This window comes from Macrobrachium nipponense, chromosome 10, assembly GCF_015104395.2.
Source record: "Macrobrachium nipponense isolate FS-2020 chromosome 10, ASM1510439v2, whole genome shotgun sequence".
Classification (NCBI taxonomy): Eukaryota; Metazoa; Arthropoda; class Malacostraca; order Decapoda; family Palaemonidae; genus Macrobrachium; species Macrobrachium nipponense.
In genome coordinates, this window is record NC_087204.1 from 45,406,995 (window position 1) to 45,424,623 (window position 17,629).

The 17,629-nt window shown below is 36.4% G+C and overlaps 1 protein-coding gene across 6 annotated transcripts in view; it reads left to right on the forward strand.

Annotated features, from left to right (window-relative positions):
- LOC135223602 (mucin-2-like) overlaps window positions 1–17,629 on the forward strand; it is a 1,092,597-nt gene that overhangs the window by 469,258 nt on the left and 605,710 nt on the right. For 2 of the 6 annotated variants that reach the window (XM_064262166.1, XM_064262168.1), the window contains exon 1: window positions 14,249–14,344. The exons of 3 other annotated variants lie outside the window; for them this stretch is intronic. The gene's annotated coding sequence lies outside the window, so the exon portion shown is untranslated. Of the gene's footprint in view, window positions 1–14,248; window positions 14,512–17,629 lie in introns of those variants that run through there. One more of the 6 variants, XM_064262167.1, reaches the window with a different exon arrangement.

Sequence of the window (17,629 nt, forward strand, 5' to 3'; positions counted from 1 at the left end):
GTATATTTAAAGGATCTTTGGATCAAAATACATACTTTTCGAACGTGATCCAAGTATTTTATATATATAATTATATATATACATACATACATATATATATATATATATATATATATATATATATATATATATATATATTTATATATATATATATATATATATATATATATATATATATATATATGTGTGTGTAATGTTTTTTCTTTGTGCTTACTTGAGATGCTTTTTGCTTTGGATATTATTTGCACTTATTCTTAAACGATTACTCTAAATGTCGGCACATTTGTTTTATTTCCCCTCCGTGGAGAAACCCTGGTCTTGCTTTCTTCACACGCAAGTGTTTGAAGACGATTTACTGGTTTTTAATATTCATTATGTACTTATCAAGCAATAGTCATTTTGCTTGTACAACGTGTACATTTTTAGAGAGGTTTGTATATGTTCGCATTTCAGCAACACACTTTCATGGATCGTCTGGTTAACTTTTTTTTTTTATGCAAATGTAACGTCCCTAGCCGAGTAAAAAAGAAGACAGACTCAAGTACGTGAAGAAGCGATGAATGTGGTCCTTGAGATCTGGACATGACAAACATTGCTCAACTTAGCTTAGGTCAGCTTACTTCAACATTCCAATGATCAAGGAGCCATGGTATTAAAGGCATCCTCCTTCATCTATCTTCAAATTCATATTCCGTATTCATATTAACAGTTTTCATGATTCGTGTTCCTTGTCATTACTTAATGGACGAAGTATTTTTTTTCCAACGTAATATCTAAACCATTGGTGATTTTTCTCCAAGTTTGCCATTCTGTTTTTATATACCATATGGATTTTTTATTGCATTTGCAGAGCTCTATCACTTCAAGTAAGTTATGACTGGAAACTCTTAGGTGTGATCCTTGAGTTTAACCTTTCAACTGTAAGCCAAGTTTGCTTTTCATGCCACTTCTTAGAAACATACCTTTCTGCTTATGCTTTATATATGCTTAGGAATAAGGGAAAGCTTATAATTTTATACTATATACATTCAATACCTTATCTTTAAAGTTCTGTCGACACTGCATGCTTTCCTAGCTTTGTGAGTCATTACTGGCTAGAAAAACTGAAAATAAGTTTCCGAAACACGGTGTACTAAAGAGTAACGGTAACGGCGCCGTAATTCAAATCGTATATATTTATATTTTATGTGGAATACATTGAAGTATGGCCTCAACCCTCAACTATTCATGAAACTGGTCTTCATCTAGTATTGTTTTCTGTCTGTGTGTTGTACCAGTTGTAAAATTTATTAATGGTAAGAAAAAATATGCTACTAAAAAGAATTCAGATATCGCAAAAAGCTTTTTTTTTATAAATTTACATTGTGATAATTCTACACTTGTTTTTAAAGGGTTTACTTACATACTTACATAACCTGAGACTGATACAGTATTTCTAGATTCTTCCAGAGATGGCCTTGTGTTACATAATTCTTTTGGTTTTACAAGCTTTGCAGTGTAGTAATTACTTAATTGATTACTCAGTGGAAATAATTATATTTATTTTAGCATATTCTGGACACTGAGTTAAGGAGAATTATAAGGGAAAAGATAAATTCGTTTGTTTGAAAGATGGGACATTCCTTTTTGATAAATTTCACGTAAAATATATTTATAATAGATTTTCGAGAGTAAATCTCTAAAGCGTCCATTAAGGCTAAAAATCAGCTTCCTTTAATGCACATCTCTTTAGGTCTTATCTTCATGGGTGGCATCTATAATTAGCATTGAAACGAAAAGAACACAAACTGCACTTACAGAACATTCCGGAGGGAGGAATGCCGAAGAGGATTCTTTTTGTTTAACGGTTTCTTAAAGACGCTCTCGCCCTTTTTCTTCACAGCTCTCTCTCTCTCTCTCTCTCTCTCTCTCTCTCTCTCTCTCTCTCTCTCTCTCTCTCTCTCTCTCTCTCTCTCTCATCCTTGTGCTGCATCGACGGTCGTCGGATTTTTTCTGTTGTAGGGCTGTTGTGGCCAGGCTTTGTATTATAATTTATGGCGTGGTGGGCATTGACGGCTTGTAGGGCGAGAATAATCCGTTGTTCGGCTGCCAGTCTGCCAGTTCGGGCTCTCGGGAACAATGCATCGGTTGTTAGGGAGATCTCCGAGATATTTGTTCCTCCTCGGCTGAATGCCCCCTCGGCTGTCTCAATATTTTGGGCTGGATGACTTTTAAACTCTTGGATTTGAAGAAGACTTCAGTTGCTTCCCCATTGCTGCCCTCCTCTTTCAGAGAATTGCAGCTTAACCAGTAAATGTTATTTTTATGAACCCACGAATTTCCTTTTAGTTAAAACATTACTGGCATCGAAACCAGTTCACAGAAAATAATCATTCACATGAAGTTAATCAAATTATTCCTCTCATGTGATCCTGATCCACGATCACCTTCGCTGGTTTATTAAAGATAAATCGGATATCGATCAAAATGATTTCGTAGTGTGTGTATTTTTATTTTTTCTTTCCTCTTGATTCTCGTCCTCAGACATCTTAGGGCTTGTTTGAACCTCATCTTGAAACAATTAATAATTAATGAAAGAATCAAACAGACTATTTCCTGAAGTTCGTATTCTTTATGATGAATATACGGTACAGGTAACTGACTTGTATCAACAATTATTTAATTTAAATATATAGTACATAATATGATTTTCTGATATATTTTTAGTTCAACTGAAGGTAGTTATTTACTGTGTACCTGTTCCTTTAAAGTTTTTATTTCCCTTGGTCTTCTTTTTGTCACGGGAGATTACAAAGGATATTCATTTTCAGATAAAGTAGCCTCAAGTAGTTTCCACGATATTTCCTGTGCCTGTGGACCTTGTATGCAACATTTTTTGATAAGCGTTTACAGATTGCCTATTGCGTCGCTAATAAGCACATGCTGCGTTAGACATATAGTGGGTGTGACAAGACAGACTTCCTATTAAGGGTTAGCTATATCAGAGCTTGTATTGAGAGTGTGCTAAGTTAGAATTGTAAATGGTGTTCTCTAAATTAGGCGCATTTTGAACGTTTTGTCATCTTAGACTTACGGTGAACTTGCTGGAAACATATGTCGAACTAATTACGTATTGATTGTGAGCTAAATCAACATAACGAGCGTTTTTTATTTTGATTTCCAAGTACCTTCATCTTATGGCCAACGGACCTGAACTGACTCGGCGGCTTTGTCGTTCTTTTCTCAAGTGTGCCGAAATAATTTTATTATTTGCCGTTCATGAGAAGGCCAGTCTGGCGTGGCTCCCTCTTTCCTGGGAGCATTACAAGGCAGATCACTTTCAAATTAATTGTTTAAGTGGCGATTAGATTACGGGAGAAAGTGGTGGGTCCATATAAGGACCTTAAGAGTACGGTGCGACCTCTAATGGCCCAGACCACGTCCTCTATCATCCGTTTTGGCAGCTTGCAAATGTTTTTTTTTCTCATATTTCATTTTGCTTTGAATACGAAATTATTGTTCTCTCTTTGTCTTGCAGGTGTGTTTTCAGGTTTCGGTTACGGAAATTTCTAAAAGAAATAATGCAAATTTTTATTCTTGTGACTGCGAAGCTGATTTATTTCATTCTCTCTCTCTCTCTCTCTCTCTCTCTCTCTCTCTCTCTCTCTCTCTCTCTCTCTCTCTCTCTCTCCCTCTTATGGTTACCACAATTTTTTTTGCATCATTTGTCGTCTGTCTAGTTTTCCTTCTCCTTGGTTCCATCTCGTAATTTTATTTTAATTGCTGTAGAATGGAATGTTGCCTCTTCATCCTCCTTCTCCCCTTCCTCTTCACTTTCCTCTTCGTCAGCTTCTTCTCTGCAATCAAGGTCATGAATTTTCTCCTCGGTCGTATTCCAAGGCAGGAAGCTTTATTACCATTTTTATTGGTTTACTTGAAAATATGGTTGCACATCTGTCCGTCATTGCTTTTAGGTGAAGCTATAGGAAGGGAAGTGAAGCTTGAAATCATCACCTCGTGAAAGGCCATTTTTATTATGCAACGTAATATCCTCGATGAACTATTTGATATTTTCTTGTGATGTAATTGTATTGTATTATCTTTGTAATGTGAAAGGACTATTAAATTTAATGTTTGATAGCTAGATACATACTGTAGGATACTTGTTCATGTAATGAAAAAGATGGCATATAGTGTGTTTGTTGAAGTTTACATAAGAAAATAATGTAGAAATGTTGGAACTCTAAAAAACATTATCCAGAAAAGGGCAAAATAACTTCTCGATCACAACCACCATTTCAGATCTTTATTTTTGCCACTTAGAAGAGCTTCGGGACATTTTGATCAATACTGCAATATGTAACACTAAATTTAGTTGTCACAGATTTTCTATCTAGGGGATAGATATCTCCCAAATTTATATTGAAAAAAATTAGCGACACGTACAAATCACACAGCCACATACACACACGTGTTTGTGTGCTTGTTTATTCAAGAGATTTGAGGTTAGATATTTTAAATATAACTTGAAGAATTGCATTTATTTGTGCGTATTATTATGTCCGAGATATCCAGTGAATGAAAGGTATTAATAAACATAATTAAAACCTACAAAAAAAGACAAAAAATTCTTCCTCTAATATGACCGGAATCACAGTATTTGTGCGTTACAATTGTTTTTTTACAAGCCATATGAAAAATGTATACATCTTCAGTTGAACAGTCGTATATAACTTGATATAGTGATGTCGTCAGGTGAGACCCCCCGCCACTCTCTTCCTCTTGTGTTCTCCAGCCACAGACGTCTCAAGATGCTTTGGTGCCAGACTTGGTCTTCGAGAGCCAAGGGCTCAATTTCACTTGGCGCCGCCATATTTTGCAATTGCTTTGCTTTTTAGATTATCGTTGCAGAAGAGTTATGTAAGATGAAAGGATGGGGTTTTAATTGGTTGGTCCTTCAGCATATCCGTTTCTCTCTCTCTCTCTCTCTCTCTCTCTCTCTCTCTCTCTCTCTCTCTCTCTCTCTCTCTCTCTGATTTTGAAATATAGTTTTTTTTTTTTTACTCGTCTCCATTGTTAATGACAGGATTGTTGTTATTTGTTCGTATATGTTTGTTTTCAGGGAATGCCATTGGTTTTAGGTACGGTAGCTAACAGACTTATTGATAAAACATCTATGGGTCAAATTTAATCATCAAAGTACATGTCAGAAAGAGGATAGGCCATAGCATAGCACAGTACATTGTTGTGAGTTCATGAGTAAGAAATATAAAGGGGATCATTTGACTGATATGCGAAACTGTAGAAGAAGACAGGAAAATGCCTGTGAATGAATTCACTGTTTTTGAAGTGAAACTAAATGATAAAGAAACATATGAGATGTAAAACGAGAGGTTAAGGTGGAATCACAGCGGAGATGATTTTAGCTGACACTGAAATGTCACCTAAGCTGTTTTGTAGAATTTGAATGGGGAATCAAAGCCTAATAATTAGGAACTGGGTATCTCAGCAAAGTTACCAAAGAAGGGTGGCCTAACTAAATGTGGTAACTAAAGACATTGCACTTTAGTCATTAGTAATTAAAATACGCAGTATGCTTAATCTCAAGCGAATGATATTGAGAAAATATGAACAAATTAACCCTATAATAAACAAATATATGGTTAAGATGTATTATGCAGCAATGCATGAAATTTAAAAATCCCTTTCTGATGGCTTTGGTTGATTACTAGAAGGCATTTGACAGCGTCCGCAGATTATTATTATGGAAGATCATGTGTCTCGGAGGAGTCCTCGTTAAATATGTAAAGCCACTTCAGGTTTGTCTTGTAAAGTGATTTGGGGTGAATAATAGGAGGCTACAAATGAGTTTTGCGTCACCTTTTTTCTTCATTTATGAGATGACTAGCAATATAAATGTAAGAAAAACAAAAGTCTTGAGGACATAAATTACATGGAGCTACCTAAGATATAGAAAGAATTTAGAAACAGTGGTATCTAGCACATATCTTAAGCTGGAATTTAGTAAATAATTTAGATCAAACAATAAGATATGTGAATCATGATATAACGATGAATCTATATCCAAAAAGACATTGTCTATCTGAGAATAAAGTTTTTGAGAGGAATATTATAAGTCAGACGGCAGGATGGAGTTGGAAAAGATACTGTAAGTGAAAGTACGGATGAGATGAGATAATTGTGAAAGAATGATTGAGACGGTTTGGGCATGTATGGCGTACAATCCGTGGGAGAATAGGACGTGATATTGTTAGCTGAGCTCCAGTGGGCAATGGAAGGGTTAGAAGACTCAGATCTGCGTGCATGAGAATCCGGAGACGAGTGGAGATTTGTGAAAGATAAAGCCCAGTACGTGCATACATGAGTAGCGGAATCTTCCGAAGGCCCTTGGGTCAAGTGGCGTTGGAGGGGGTGGTGATGATGATGATAATGTTTTTTATTTTATTTACTTTGTTTTGTTTTTCGACTTCATTAGTTTATTATCCCACAAAGTCTTTCTCAGTTTGTAAAATTTGAAGTCAGCATAAATGTAGAATTAAATGTGGCTGCTTGTGTAGGTACTTTATGTTTGATACTGATTCCTTGCCATTTAACTGTTTTTCTCAAACTCTCATTGTCATCTTTTAACCACTAACTGAACAATACTGAAAATCAAAATTTTAGAATATAAGAAAATTTACGCAAAAGCGGATCATCAAAAGTGAGCGAAATAGCTTACTGTATTTCCAGAGTCGTTAAAACAACAAAATAAACAGAAGAATGAGGTGATGAAAATTTCACTGTGCTTGTTCTTAACTTAACAAATTTAGGCTATGTCTGAAAGATATTCTCTTTCTTGCAAATAGATTAACTGATTTTAATTTTTTTTCCAGCTGCCTATTCAGAATATAATTTTTTACTGTTCACCTTGTTACTTTAGCCAAATGTTTAAAATATAGAATGTCATGTATTACTGTTGATATTCAAGTTGCATGAATATATTATGCATTAATTCTCAAGAACTCTGGTCTTTATTCTAACGGTAAGATAGTTATACAGCATGATTCTGCATGAGGACATCCTCAAGTCCCGCCTTATATGGAAAGCCAAATCAAACAAACTCTGTTACAACAACTAGAGGATACTCAGAGCTCCTCAACAGAAGCCTCCCTTTTGGGGAGAGCCGTTCGTTGTTTCGCAACACGGGCTCGTGGAAGATTCCGACGTGCAAACACTAGAGGGACGTATGAAATTTGGCCGAGGTTGGATAACGAACTTGCAGCGAAAATCGGGGTAGGTTGCCATTGATGGACGGAACAGCTGTAGCGGTACCTGGAGATAACATACACTGCCGTGACCTGACATTTGACCTCAGGTCTTTGCATTAACGGGGAGAGGTGAAAACTTACTTTCTTATTTCTCTTTAGTGTCGTAGGTTTCTTCTGCCTGGCCCTTCCTTCTACAAATTAAGAATTCAAAGGTCACGATTGTTCCAGGCTCCATTTTAGTCTGTTCTTCTGAATTCTGAGACTTCGATGTACAATAATGATGATGATTTATTTTAGCTCGTGGCTTTGTTAAAGTACAAGAAGCAGATAAATTGGACACGTTAGAAAAAGGATGAACGTAGGGAGAAATTTTTCAGTATCGATTGATTTTACTGTAATAATGTTACATAATTTATTCGCTTTTTACAGAGACCTTTAATATGTCTTGGATGATTGTGGACTGAGAGTAGCTCATGATAAAAATGTGCCAAGAGCGCTCCTTCATTCTGAAGCCTTTTGCTGTATCATTCTCTTAGCGTTTGGTGAAACACTTTTCTATAACATTGTTCTGTTCACAGATCCGCTTTACGATTAATCGTTGTAATCAGCTTTTCAAATTTTACCATAAACAGCACACAAGAATTGTATATATGGTACGCAGACGTGGTGTTTTTAAACCTCACGTTAAATGCTTCAGTGTCCGTTTTTTTACACAAAAATGCTCAGGAAATGAATTTGCCAATTTCTCCTGGACGGAATAATGCAATAATGCAGGTAGCCTACACCTTCCTTGCCAGAGAGATATGATGTCTACAGCTTTGGTTTTAGCACGTGTGCATAAAAATATAGAATTATCGATAATCATTTCATATACCTATTTTCTTCAGTAAAATTTAACAACTTTAGTGTAGGTACGCCAGATATCTTGGTCAGTCAGTCCATCATTTTCCTCTCCCTTCTTTGTAAGGAACGTACCTTAAGACGTGAGGCGTTCCCATCATTACTGGAGCTTTACCATTGTTATTTTGGCCCGCTAAGGGTCTTTGGAGTGCTTTTAGGGTCCGCTATTCCCACATCTTGAAAGCATGAAGAATAATATAGTGGTCCTGTAGATGAGTAAGGTTGAGGGATTCGAATGGAGTAAGTATTGGCGTTTAATCTCTTGATAAGGACGTTGATGAGACAACCTGTGATCTCTCTTGTCATTTTTTTCTTTCCTTCTTATGACGGCGATGTTATTTACGCTGACATGATGATTCCACTGTCATTTACCGCATATGATTTTCATATTATTTCATCAGGTTGTGGAGTGTATTCTTTGCTGTGGAATTTTTTTTTGTGTCCTTACAAATATCTCTCTCTCTCTCTCTCTCTCTCTCTCTCTCTCTCTCTCTCTCTCTCTCTCTCTCTCTCAACTTGTTTTGTTCACCAGATTGAAAGCTAATGTACATATCATCTTTGACAAATATATGTTTTTGAGAGACTTTCCACATTGTATTTGGTCATGATTATGTAGTGCATTGTTGCTACCTTTGGTAATTATAGTTCGAAACACAGTAGAACAAGCAAATACGAACGTGTCAACGGAGTAACATTGTTATCGCCTAACTCGTAAATTGAATGCAGTTGATGTTAATGCGCAGATACTGATGGATGTTTTAAAAGGATATCACTGTATCTTTTCAGCCTCTTGTATCTGTTTTGGGTAGAGATTCTGAAAGTTCTTGCAAGAACGACGTCATGCCATCTGAATGATATTGAAAACGTTCAGCATTTCACAATAATTCTGAACTGCGGTTTCAGATACTGGGATCGCTTTGGTTGATCCTTTACTTTGGCATCCAAAACGGCAAAGTTTGAGTGACGTATTCATTCGTCTGCTATAAAGGATCAGCGAGATACGCAACTTTTGTAAAGAGGCAAGAACAGTATGCTGCATTATCACAATTATTTGCTGTCGTATTTATGGGGAAAACAACCAATATAGAGGTTCCGTTGCATGTTTTTTTTTTGTCTGAATCGAATGGAAAATGTTAAGTCATATTCACTTAGAGGTTAGAAAAAAGTGCTTATATGTATTACTGAAAAACGCAACAACAATTATGTCTTCACTTGCAATGAGATGGAAAAGAAACGTTTCATCCCTATTATCCGATAAAAAATAATAGGGTAGTTATCATTACGAGCAGATAGTAGAAAGGCTGAGAAGGAAAGAGAGCTGCTTCGATCGCCTACGTTTTATTTTGCCTGCTTTTCGATAAAGGAATGATTTTTTACAGCTATTTGACAACGGTATTATTTGCCATTTGCATGAAAAAGACACCAATAAGGCTGTGCATCACTGCAGGAAGCATAGAGAAAAGAAGAGATGGTATTACTGAATGCTGTGCGTACTTTAGTTTTGAAATACTGCACGGGTTGCAGGAGTGTGGTCGACGTGGGTTTTCATTGGAGCGTATTTTCTTCCAATTTTAGGTTCCTCTTCATTTCATTATGCCGGTTAACTACGGTAGTTTGACATTTTTAAACTCAATTTCTCTTTTACTCCTCATACAAAAATCTATAAAGCCTTATTGCAGGGATTCGTCATGAATCCAGTCTTAGCTAAGGGAATAACATATGATTTGCAGTCATTGAATTTAAGTAAGGAGAGAGAGAATATAAGTATGTTTTTAAGGAGCATTTTGAGATGTACTGTTAAGATCGTGTTATTGTACCCTTTGTCGTTAAAAATTAACGATAGGATCGTGTGCTAATGATGCTGTGGTTTCATGATTGCTGTAATGTTATCGTCCGTAATATTGTTATTGCTATTTATGTTACCTTATTCGCATTATTCTCATTATGATGATAATGCAACCCCTATCCTTCGCACATGCCAGTTTGGAGATTTAAACTGTTCGAAGAATTCTTTTTCATTTGAAAATCTCATTTCATTCCGTACATTTTGTATGTAATTTTCGTATGCAAGGTTCTTTTGAGTGTATGCTTATAAATTCCATCTAACGCTGACTTGTCTGAAAGGTTTCGCTAGTAACAGCGAAGCTCCTCTGTGATACCAGACCTTGTTCCAAATGGTATGTCCAGGTGGGTATGTCATTAGCTACAAGCCATCTCGTTTATCGGAGAGAAAAGTCCTTGTTTGCTATCAGGATATCAAATGTTCTTACTTGCTGAAAAGGTATCGCGTGCAGACTTGCTATTCCGTGTTGGAAGATGAGTTGCACTATTGTATTTTCCGACGACGGTACCTTATGCAGGATACTAATATAAGTTGATATAGTTTTTAATACTGAATAATAAACAAATGCACTCTAAATAGTTCAGCGTCGATGACCAGAGTCGTTACGACACGACTCCCAGATTACGTAAACAAATCAATCAATCTCAAAATAATTTTCTTTGGGAAGTGTGTAGTTTTACTCAGTTTTTTATCCTATATTCTTTTAATTGAAAGCAGCATTAGAAATTATTGATAAACTGAAGTAGTTGTTTGTCGTTTTTTTATGCATATTTTATTGAAGTGCATCTCCATTTGAAGTGTTATGTACCACTTCTGATTACTTTCTACTTTTTTTTATATTTTTTAACAGTCCAAGAAACATCCATCACATTAGCAGCTTCATGCGCCTACATAGAATGCTCATTGGCAGTGTGTAGCTACGCAGATTTTACTATTCACGTCTTGTAAAGCAGTCTTGTTTGCAATAAATATTAATGCCTTCTGTTTTTATGCCATTGTTTTTAGGTTTCCCTCTCCTTCCTCCTATCGTCCTCCATTTTCTCCCCGTGACCAAAACATCTCAGAACACTATTGCACATTCTCTCCTCTGTCAGTCATTTTACGACACCTACATATCTCCACACTTTCCGCCCTATCAGGTTCGCCTACATTAGATATGCTATGTAAAGAGTTTCATCTAAAAAGCTTTAGCCATTTTCCCTTTCATTTACATTCAGCATCTATACTACACCTCCATAAAGCCGAGTTGTCTGAACTGTCTTACCATAATTATGTTCCCAACTCGGCTTCAATAGACACTCCAAATCTCTTTCCAGTTCTTTTGGCCAACGCTATGACTGATCTTTCCAGTCATATCATCATGCTACTCCCACCACCTCAGTGAATCAACTGATTCAATTCTTCTACCATCCGTGTTCACATTTGTTGCTCTGTCTTCCTAGTCTGCATTTACCCTGGTAACTATATGCTTACATTTGCTGTAAATTTCTCGTCCAACTATTTTCAGACTTTCAATAATGTCCAGTAGGAGGCTAGTGCCGTCAGTGCACCTCATGCGTTGCAATGTCGGCATTACTTAAGGTTCTTTGCAGCGTCCCTTCGGCTCCTAGCTGTACCTCCATTCATATTATCTTTCTTCCATCTTACTGTCCACACTCTCTCTTAACGGTTGAAACGGAAATTGACAGTAAAAGGTTTGAAAGGTTTTCCCCTGTAACACCTTTCAAACCTTTTACTGTCAATTTCCGTTTCAGCGCTGAATGGCCTTAGTTGACCCAGAGCTTGGCCATTATGCCTAAAATATATAAATTAAAATAAATCTTTCAATAGAGTCTGTAGTTTCAAATTAAGAAATACTTCAGTATTTTTATTTCTATTATTGGCATTTTATGTACGGTTACATTATTTAATATCTTGCTTTTCTATAAGATTAAGGAAATAAGTCTGAATTTGAATACTTTTGCCTGACTACTGTACATTTCGTTAAAAGTGACATTCTGCAGATGGCTTCGAATTACTCTAGGCATTAGGTGATTAGTTAACTGTTGACGCAATAGAGTAGTAGAATTATGATAATCGATTAGTTTTGTTTGGCATTCCTGCATGTCTGTTCAGCGTATGTACCAGCCTATGTAGCTACAAGCTCGAAATCTCTCATTAATTAAGATATGATTAATTGTTAACGATATATCTCATCCATTTATCTTTGTATTTGTACGTGCTGGGATGTGCGTTTGAGTTTGTCAACCACGGAGTTTTACTCTGCCATTTACTCTTTTCATGATATATCTTTGATTCACAGATTTCCTTGTGAGAACCCCGAGAAATTAAGATTAGTAATGTCCTGTTGAAATATTGATACCATACTGTATTAGTTAGTATCTCTTTTCAGATTAATCCCTTTTACAGGCGTTGATGGTGCCTACCTAAAATGTAGTGTGGATAGTCTTTTGCTCTTATACAGATTTATATCATCTACTTGATTAATTCATGTAAAATCATTTTCATCAATATTCGATGAATTTGACTTCGCGTGACATACATATATAATTTTGTTTCCAACTGATTAATTTTTTGAAGGTATAATAGATGACAGTTGGTTATGAATTTTTCTATCTAATATTTTAATGATTGTTTTTGGTCAGAAAGCTGTTGATATTGTCGAAAACAATGGATTCTTAGTATAGCTTTGTAGAGCTTATTTTACTAACAGCTATATCTAGTTTTTCGAAAATTTAAATCAAAACATACTTCTGATTGCTTTAACACTATTGTCGAATAGATTTGATGTTGTTTAAATAGTTAAAAATTTTAAGAGAACGGTTACTGACTAACCACGAATTTTAGTTCAAATCATAACGCTAATTCCTTTACGAGAGGTACAAATCCAAAATATGAAAAAAAATCTAAGAATTATCATCTGGTTGTCAAGGAATGTTACAGAGTTATGGCCGCGTGAGATTTAAACGCTTTTTGAGATTTCGTGTCTGTAACAGGTGAATACGCATGAGTTGACATTTAAGAGACGCTGGCTGTGATGCATGTGGTTGCATGAAGTTGAAGCCACAGCGCCTATTTTAGGGATCTCCTCCCATTTGAGTTCTTTTCCTTTTATGTTCTCGTATATATATATATATATATATATATATATATATATATATATATATATATGTGTATGTATTTATGTATGTGTGTGTGTTTAACCGCGCACGCGCAGGCACACACACACACCTCGACAGGGTTGAAATGAAGTCACTGGTAAATAAATAGATACTGATGACGATTTCATCCATTACAAATATTTTACCCTTGTCCAGCATTTTTTGCTTCATGTTTTTTTACCTCGTTTTGAGTGCATTCTACCGAAAAATACCCCTTTTTCTATTTTAGGAAATCGCACTGGTGCCAAGTCCAAGACAAGAATATGTTTGGATGAACATAGCCCATAGGCTACTTTGAGCAAGTTGATAGGTTGAACAAGATGTTTTCCAGTGAACAACCATCATTATTATGTATGGATTATGTATGGTAATTTTTGGTGAAAGTACTGTGATACAAATGTTGACCATTACCTTTAAAAAAGTAGAACTTTGAAACGAGGATTGAGAAATGGGCGTGGTTATCATGGCAAGGACCCCATGCTAAGATCTTTTGACACGAATCGGGTATTGGCGAATACTGGGTTCAGTTCCGCCGAGACACCCAGCTCTCGAGTAGCAAGTAGTGCCAGGGTAGGGAAGATATATCACATGCGTTAGATTGCCTTTTTATAATGAAAGAACTATTTTTCTTTTATTATTTATTCATTTATTTATTTTTTCGGTATCGAATGCCCTTCAGACATTCCTCTCTCTCTCTCTCTCTCTCTCTCTCTCTCTCTCTCTCTCTCTCTCTCTCTCTCTCTCTCTATCTTATATATATATATATATATATATATATATATATATATTATTGTTATAGTTTCCTTTATTTTTTAATGGGTTCAACAATATTGAGATGAATTTATTGTATAGTACGTGAAATGGCTATAAGACTGCAATACTATATTTGCATACGAAGAGTTGAAAATCACCTGGAATCTGTGAGTCATCATATCAAAAGGGTGACCAGCCGCTGACATCACCCCCTACCGCCGCTCCGGAATGTAGAGAGAGAGAGAGAGAGAGAGAGAGAGAGAGAGAGAGAGAGAGAGTGTGTATGTATGCGTCCATGGATGGCGGATTTTCTCTCTTGCTCACTTCTCAACTAGTTCCCGCGAGCCCACTCCTGTGCCCGCGTGCCCAGTCCTTGCCCAGCACCCACCTCGCACGCTTGTCGAGGCCCTTTCTCTCGAGCCATTGGACACACGTTCTCGGTATCTTTGCAGTTCTTCCTGTTATTGCTGGACATTGTGCGGTTTATAAGTTTTCATTTTCTAGAAATAGAATGCGCAAGTGATATTCTGATGCTTGTAGTGCAAATGGTGTTGCTATAACGGAAAATGTTAATAATATTTTTTTTCTCGTCCGTGTGTCAAGTGAGGTAAAACTTGTCAGATGTTGCCAGTGATGTTTCTTCCCTCCTTCTTCCCTTTCTATATCGTGAATGATGGAAAGGTGATCATCCTCCGCGGAAGAAGAGTCATTTCGTCGCACTTTTGGGGGTTTTATTTGAGTATCACGTTTAGCGTGATCGTGGAAAGGGGAGCCTCCCATTGGGAGTCGCGCTCTCTCGCACGGTAGCATGTTGTGTGTGAGTGTGCCTTGTGTAGGTGTATCCACATGCCACCTCCCCTAGAGGCACCCGGCTGAACAAGTGACATATCCAAAACTCCTCAGGTGCCTGATTTTTTTTTATCCGGGTCGAACGCCAGTGTGCTGCATGGTTTACGCTAATGCTGCAGTGATGATGCAGGTGTTCTCTGGTTTTTATTCGTTATATTTTGATTTTACTTTTAACCCCTGTTGCAGGGGCAAACTGTTCCCTTGCACTACAGATCCTGTACTTGACTGGGATGAAATGATCAGCAGGCATTGAAAGGTCGTAGATTGAAACTTCATTGATTAAATGTCATTGCATGTACTCGTTTACCAAGTGCGATTCCTCGTTTGGAAGTAAAAGTGTTGGAAGAGATGAAGACAAATGAAAGTTTGTTTGTCTTGATGTATTTCTTAGATATAATTAATCATAATGTGAATTTTAGTTTTGTGTTGAAGTGCGATATGTTCAGGCATCGGGAGATCCGTCAACGGACTGACCTTGGATTACCATAAAGGACTCCCACAGTAGGAGATTGCGGTATCAGTATTCCAGTGCCGTTTTATTCCATCGGTGACGCCTTGCCAGCATCATACCGAACTGTATATTTTGTTCCCAAGATGATAAAAAAGGTCAATTACTTTTGACTTGTGTTTGTTTGTGTTTGCTATTTGGAACTGTATAAGCGGTGGTTGCCCTTTCGTTGATGCTGTCATAGCATCATGGCTGTAAGATGTAATGTTACTGAAAGTTTGTAGTTTTTGTAACCCAATTTTCAGTTGATCTAATTGAAGGCAACCGTATATAGTTTATAGAGTTACAGTGTTCAGTAGAGTTTGCATAAACTGAAAGTGCATCTGGAAACTTGAAAAGCTTTCCATGAAATGACATTTAGATTTTGTTTCAAGGACGCATTCGAAGGCATTGGATATCAAGTTTGAAATGCTGCCATGTGAATAATGTGTAAAAATGCATGTTCAGCAAATACATTAGTAGGTGCTTCTGATACACTCGTTCTATATATGTTATTTATTGAAAGGTTTCTTTTTTGTTTAGTCACCCGGCACGCAATCTCTTGAATATCATAGTCAGTGACAATTATTGACTGTATGCAGTTGATGTTATGAAAGTGCAACCATTGCTAGGTGAGGTTCTTTTTATTCAAAGGTGCACGTGGCCAGGTAAGGGTTATGAGAAATCATAATGTTGCGCATAGTACTCAAAGTGCCACTTGTTTGTTTAAGGAACAGGAGAGAGTCGAGAGGTGTCAAGGGGATATAGAGGAATTTGATACCGCTTTGGGGTCTAATCTAGGCACAGCTCCGGTCCCGGTCTGGTTTTAGTGAACGTCATTCATATTTACGACGCGTTGTTTATTTATCTTAGATATCAATGAAACTTCGTTTTTCATTAAGACAGATACTTTAGGAGGGTTTTTATATGGATGGCAGATCATATACCATGTCATGAATAAGACATTCTGTAGAGATTTTCGAAGAGGAAGGATATCTTTTCAAGGGCTGAGGTTTTATATGTCATTGAAATATTTTAATGCTGCCCTCCGTTTTGTGCGCGTTACTATGATGCGAAGTAGATTTGTCTTTTTATTATAAATTGATTTGTTATTGCTTCTGCTGGCGTTACAAAGAGAATGAAAGATATCATTTTTTTTTCACTTATAATGTTATGTAACTGAAGGATAGATGTAATTAAAAAAATAAAATGGGTTGTGCCGTCAGTGCAATGTGGTATGATTTCTGCCATTTATTAATATGGCGGTCTCAGGCACGTAAATAATGCATTAAGAAAATTGTTTTGTTTGTGTTACATTCTTCTTCCTTTTCCTTAGTTGAAAAGAACGTTGGCACGAACCTGTAATGTTGTTTTAAGAATATGTGTTATTATCAAGTTTCACTTTCTGGGGATTGGTGTTTTCGGTCTCTCATGGTTGAACTAATACTGCAAGATCCGTTATGAATTCATTAACGAGTTTATATTTTTCGGGACCGTACCTCATTTCTGTATTTTATTCTGATTTCTAGCCGTAATGATGATTCAGAAATTGAATGATAATGCATTTAAAATGATAAAAGTATGAAGGCAAAACAACAAAACTCAAAGTCGTACACAGAAGAGGGTTTACGGGTTAATTAGGTACTGTCCGGTTAATTTGACTTGTCTCCGTGGTTGATTATGACTTCATAATTCAGTTCGCTCGGCTTCTCTGGTTTCCATGATAAAGTGAAGCACATGTTTTGAGATCGCAGTTCTGATGAACCTTTCTTGCCATCATCACATAAACACGTCACATAATGAGATTAAAGGGTAATAGGTAAATGTTTATATATATATATATATATATATATATATATATATATATATTATATATATATATATATATATATATACTATATATATATATATATATATAATATGTATGTACACAAGCACGCGTGCACCTTCTATATGTGCACAAATTTGCACTTGTATTGGAAATACTTTGTGATTTCGCAATAGTTAGTGTAGTATTCGTAATTTCAGTTGTTTGTCTTTGCATAAATTGGACTTTGATTGTTAGGTGATGGGAACAATTGGAACATACACACATCTAAGTTCATGTAAAGTTGTAAACCCTCACATTTGCACAAACGTTAGTTTATTGCCAGTGACACGTAATTTGTTGTTTCGTTAATGTCCGTCTAATATCCGTTGTATAGGTCCTAACATGTTTCTCATTTTCATAAACTCCATGGTAATTCTACTCTCCCGATTCTTGGGAGGGGTTATGATTTCATTTTTATTAGCATCGATTTCCTATGTCCCCATACAATTTGTCACGGGTTTAAAGTTGGGAATCAAAACGACTATTGGATATTCGAGACTCGGGTCCTATTTCAGATGC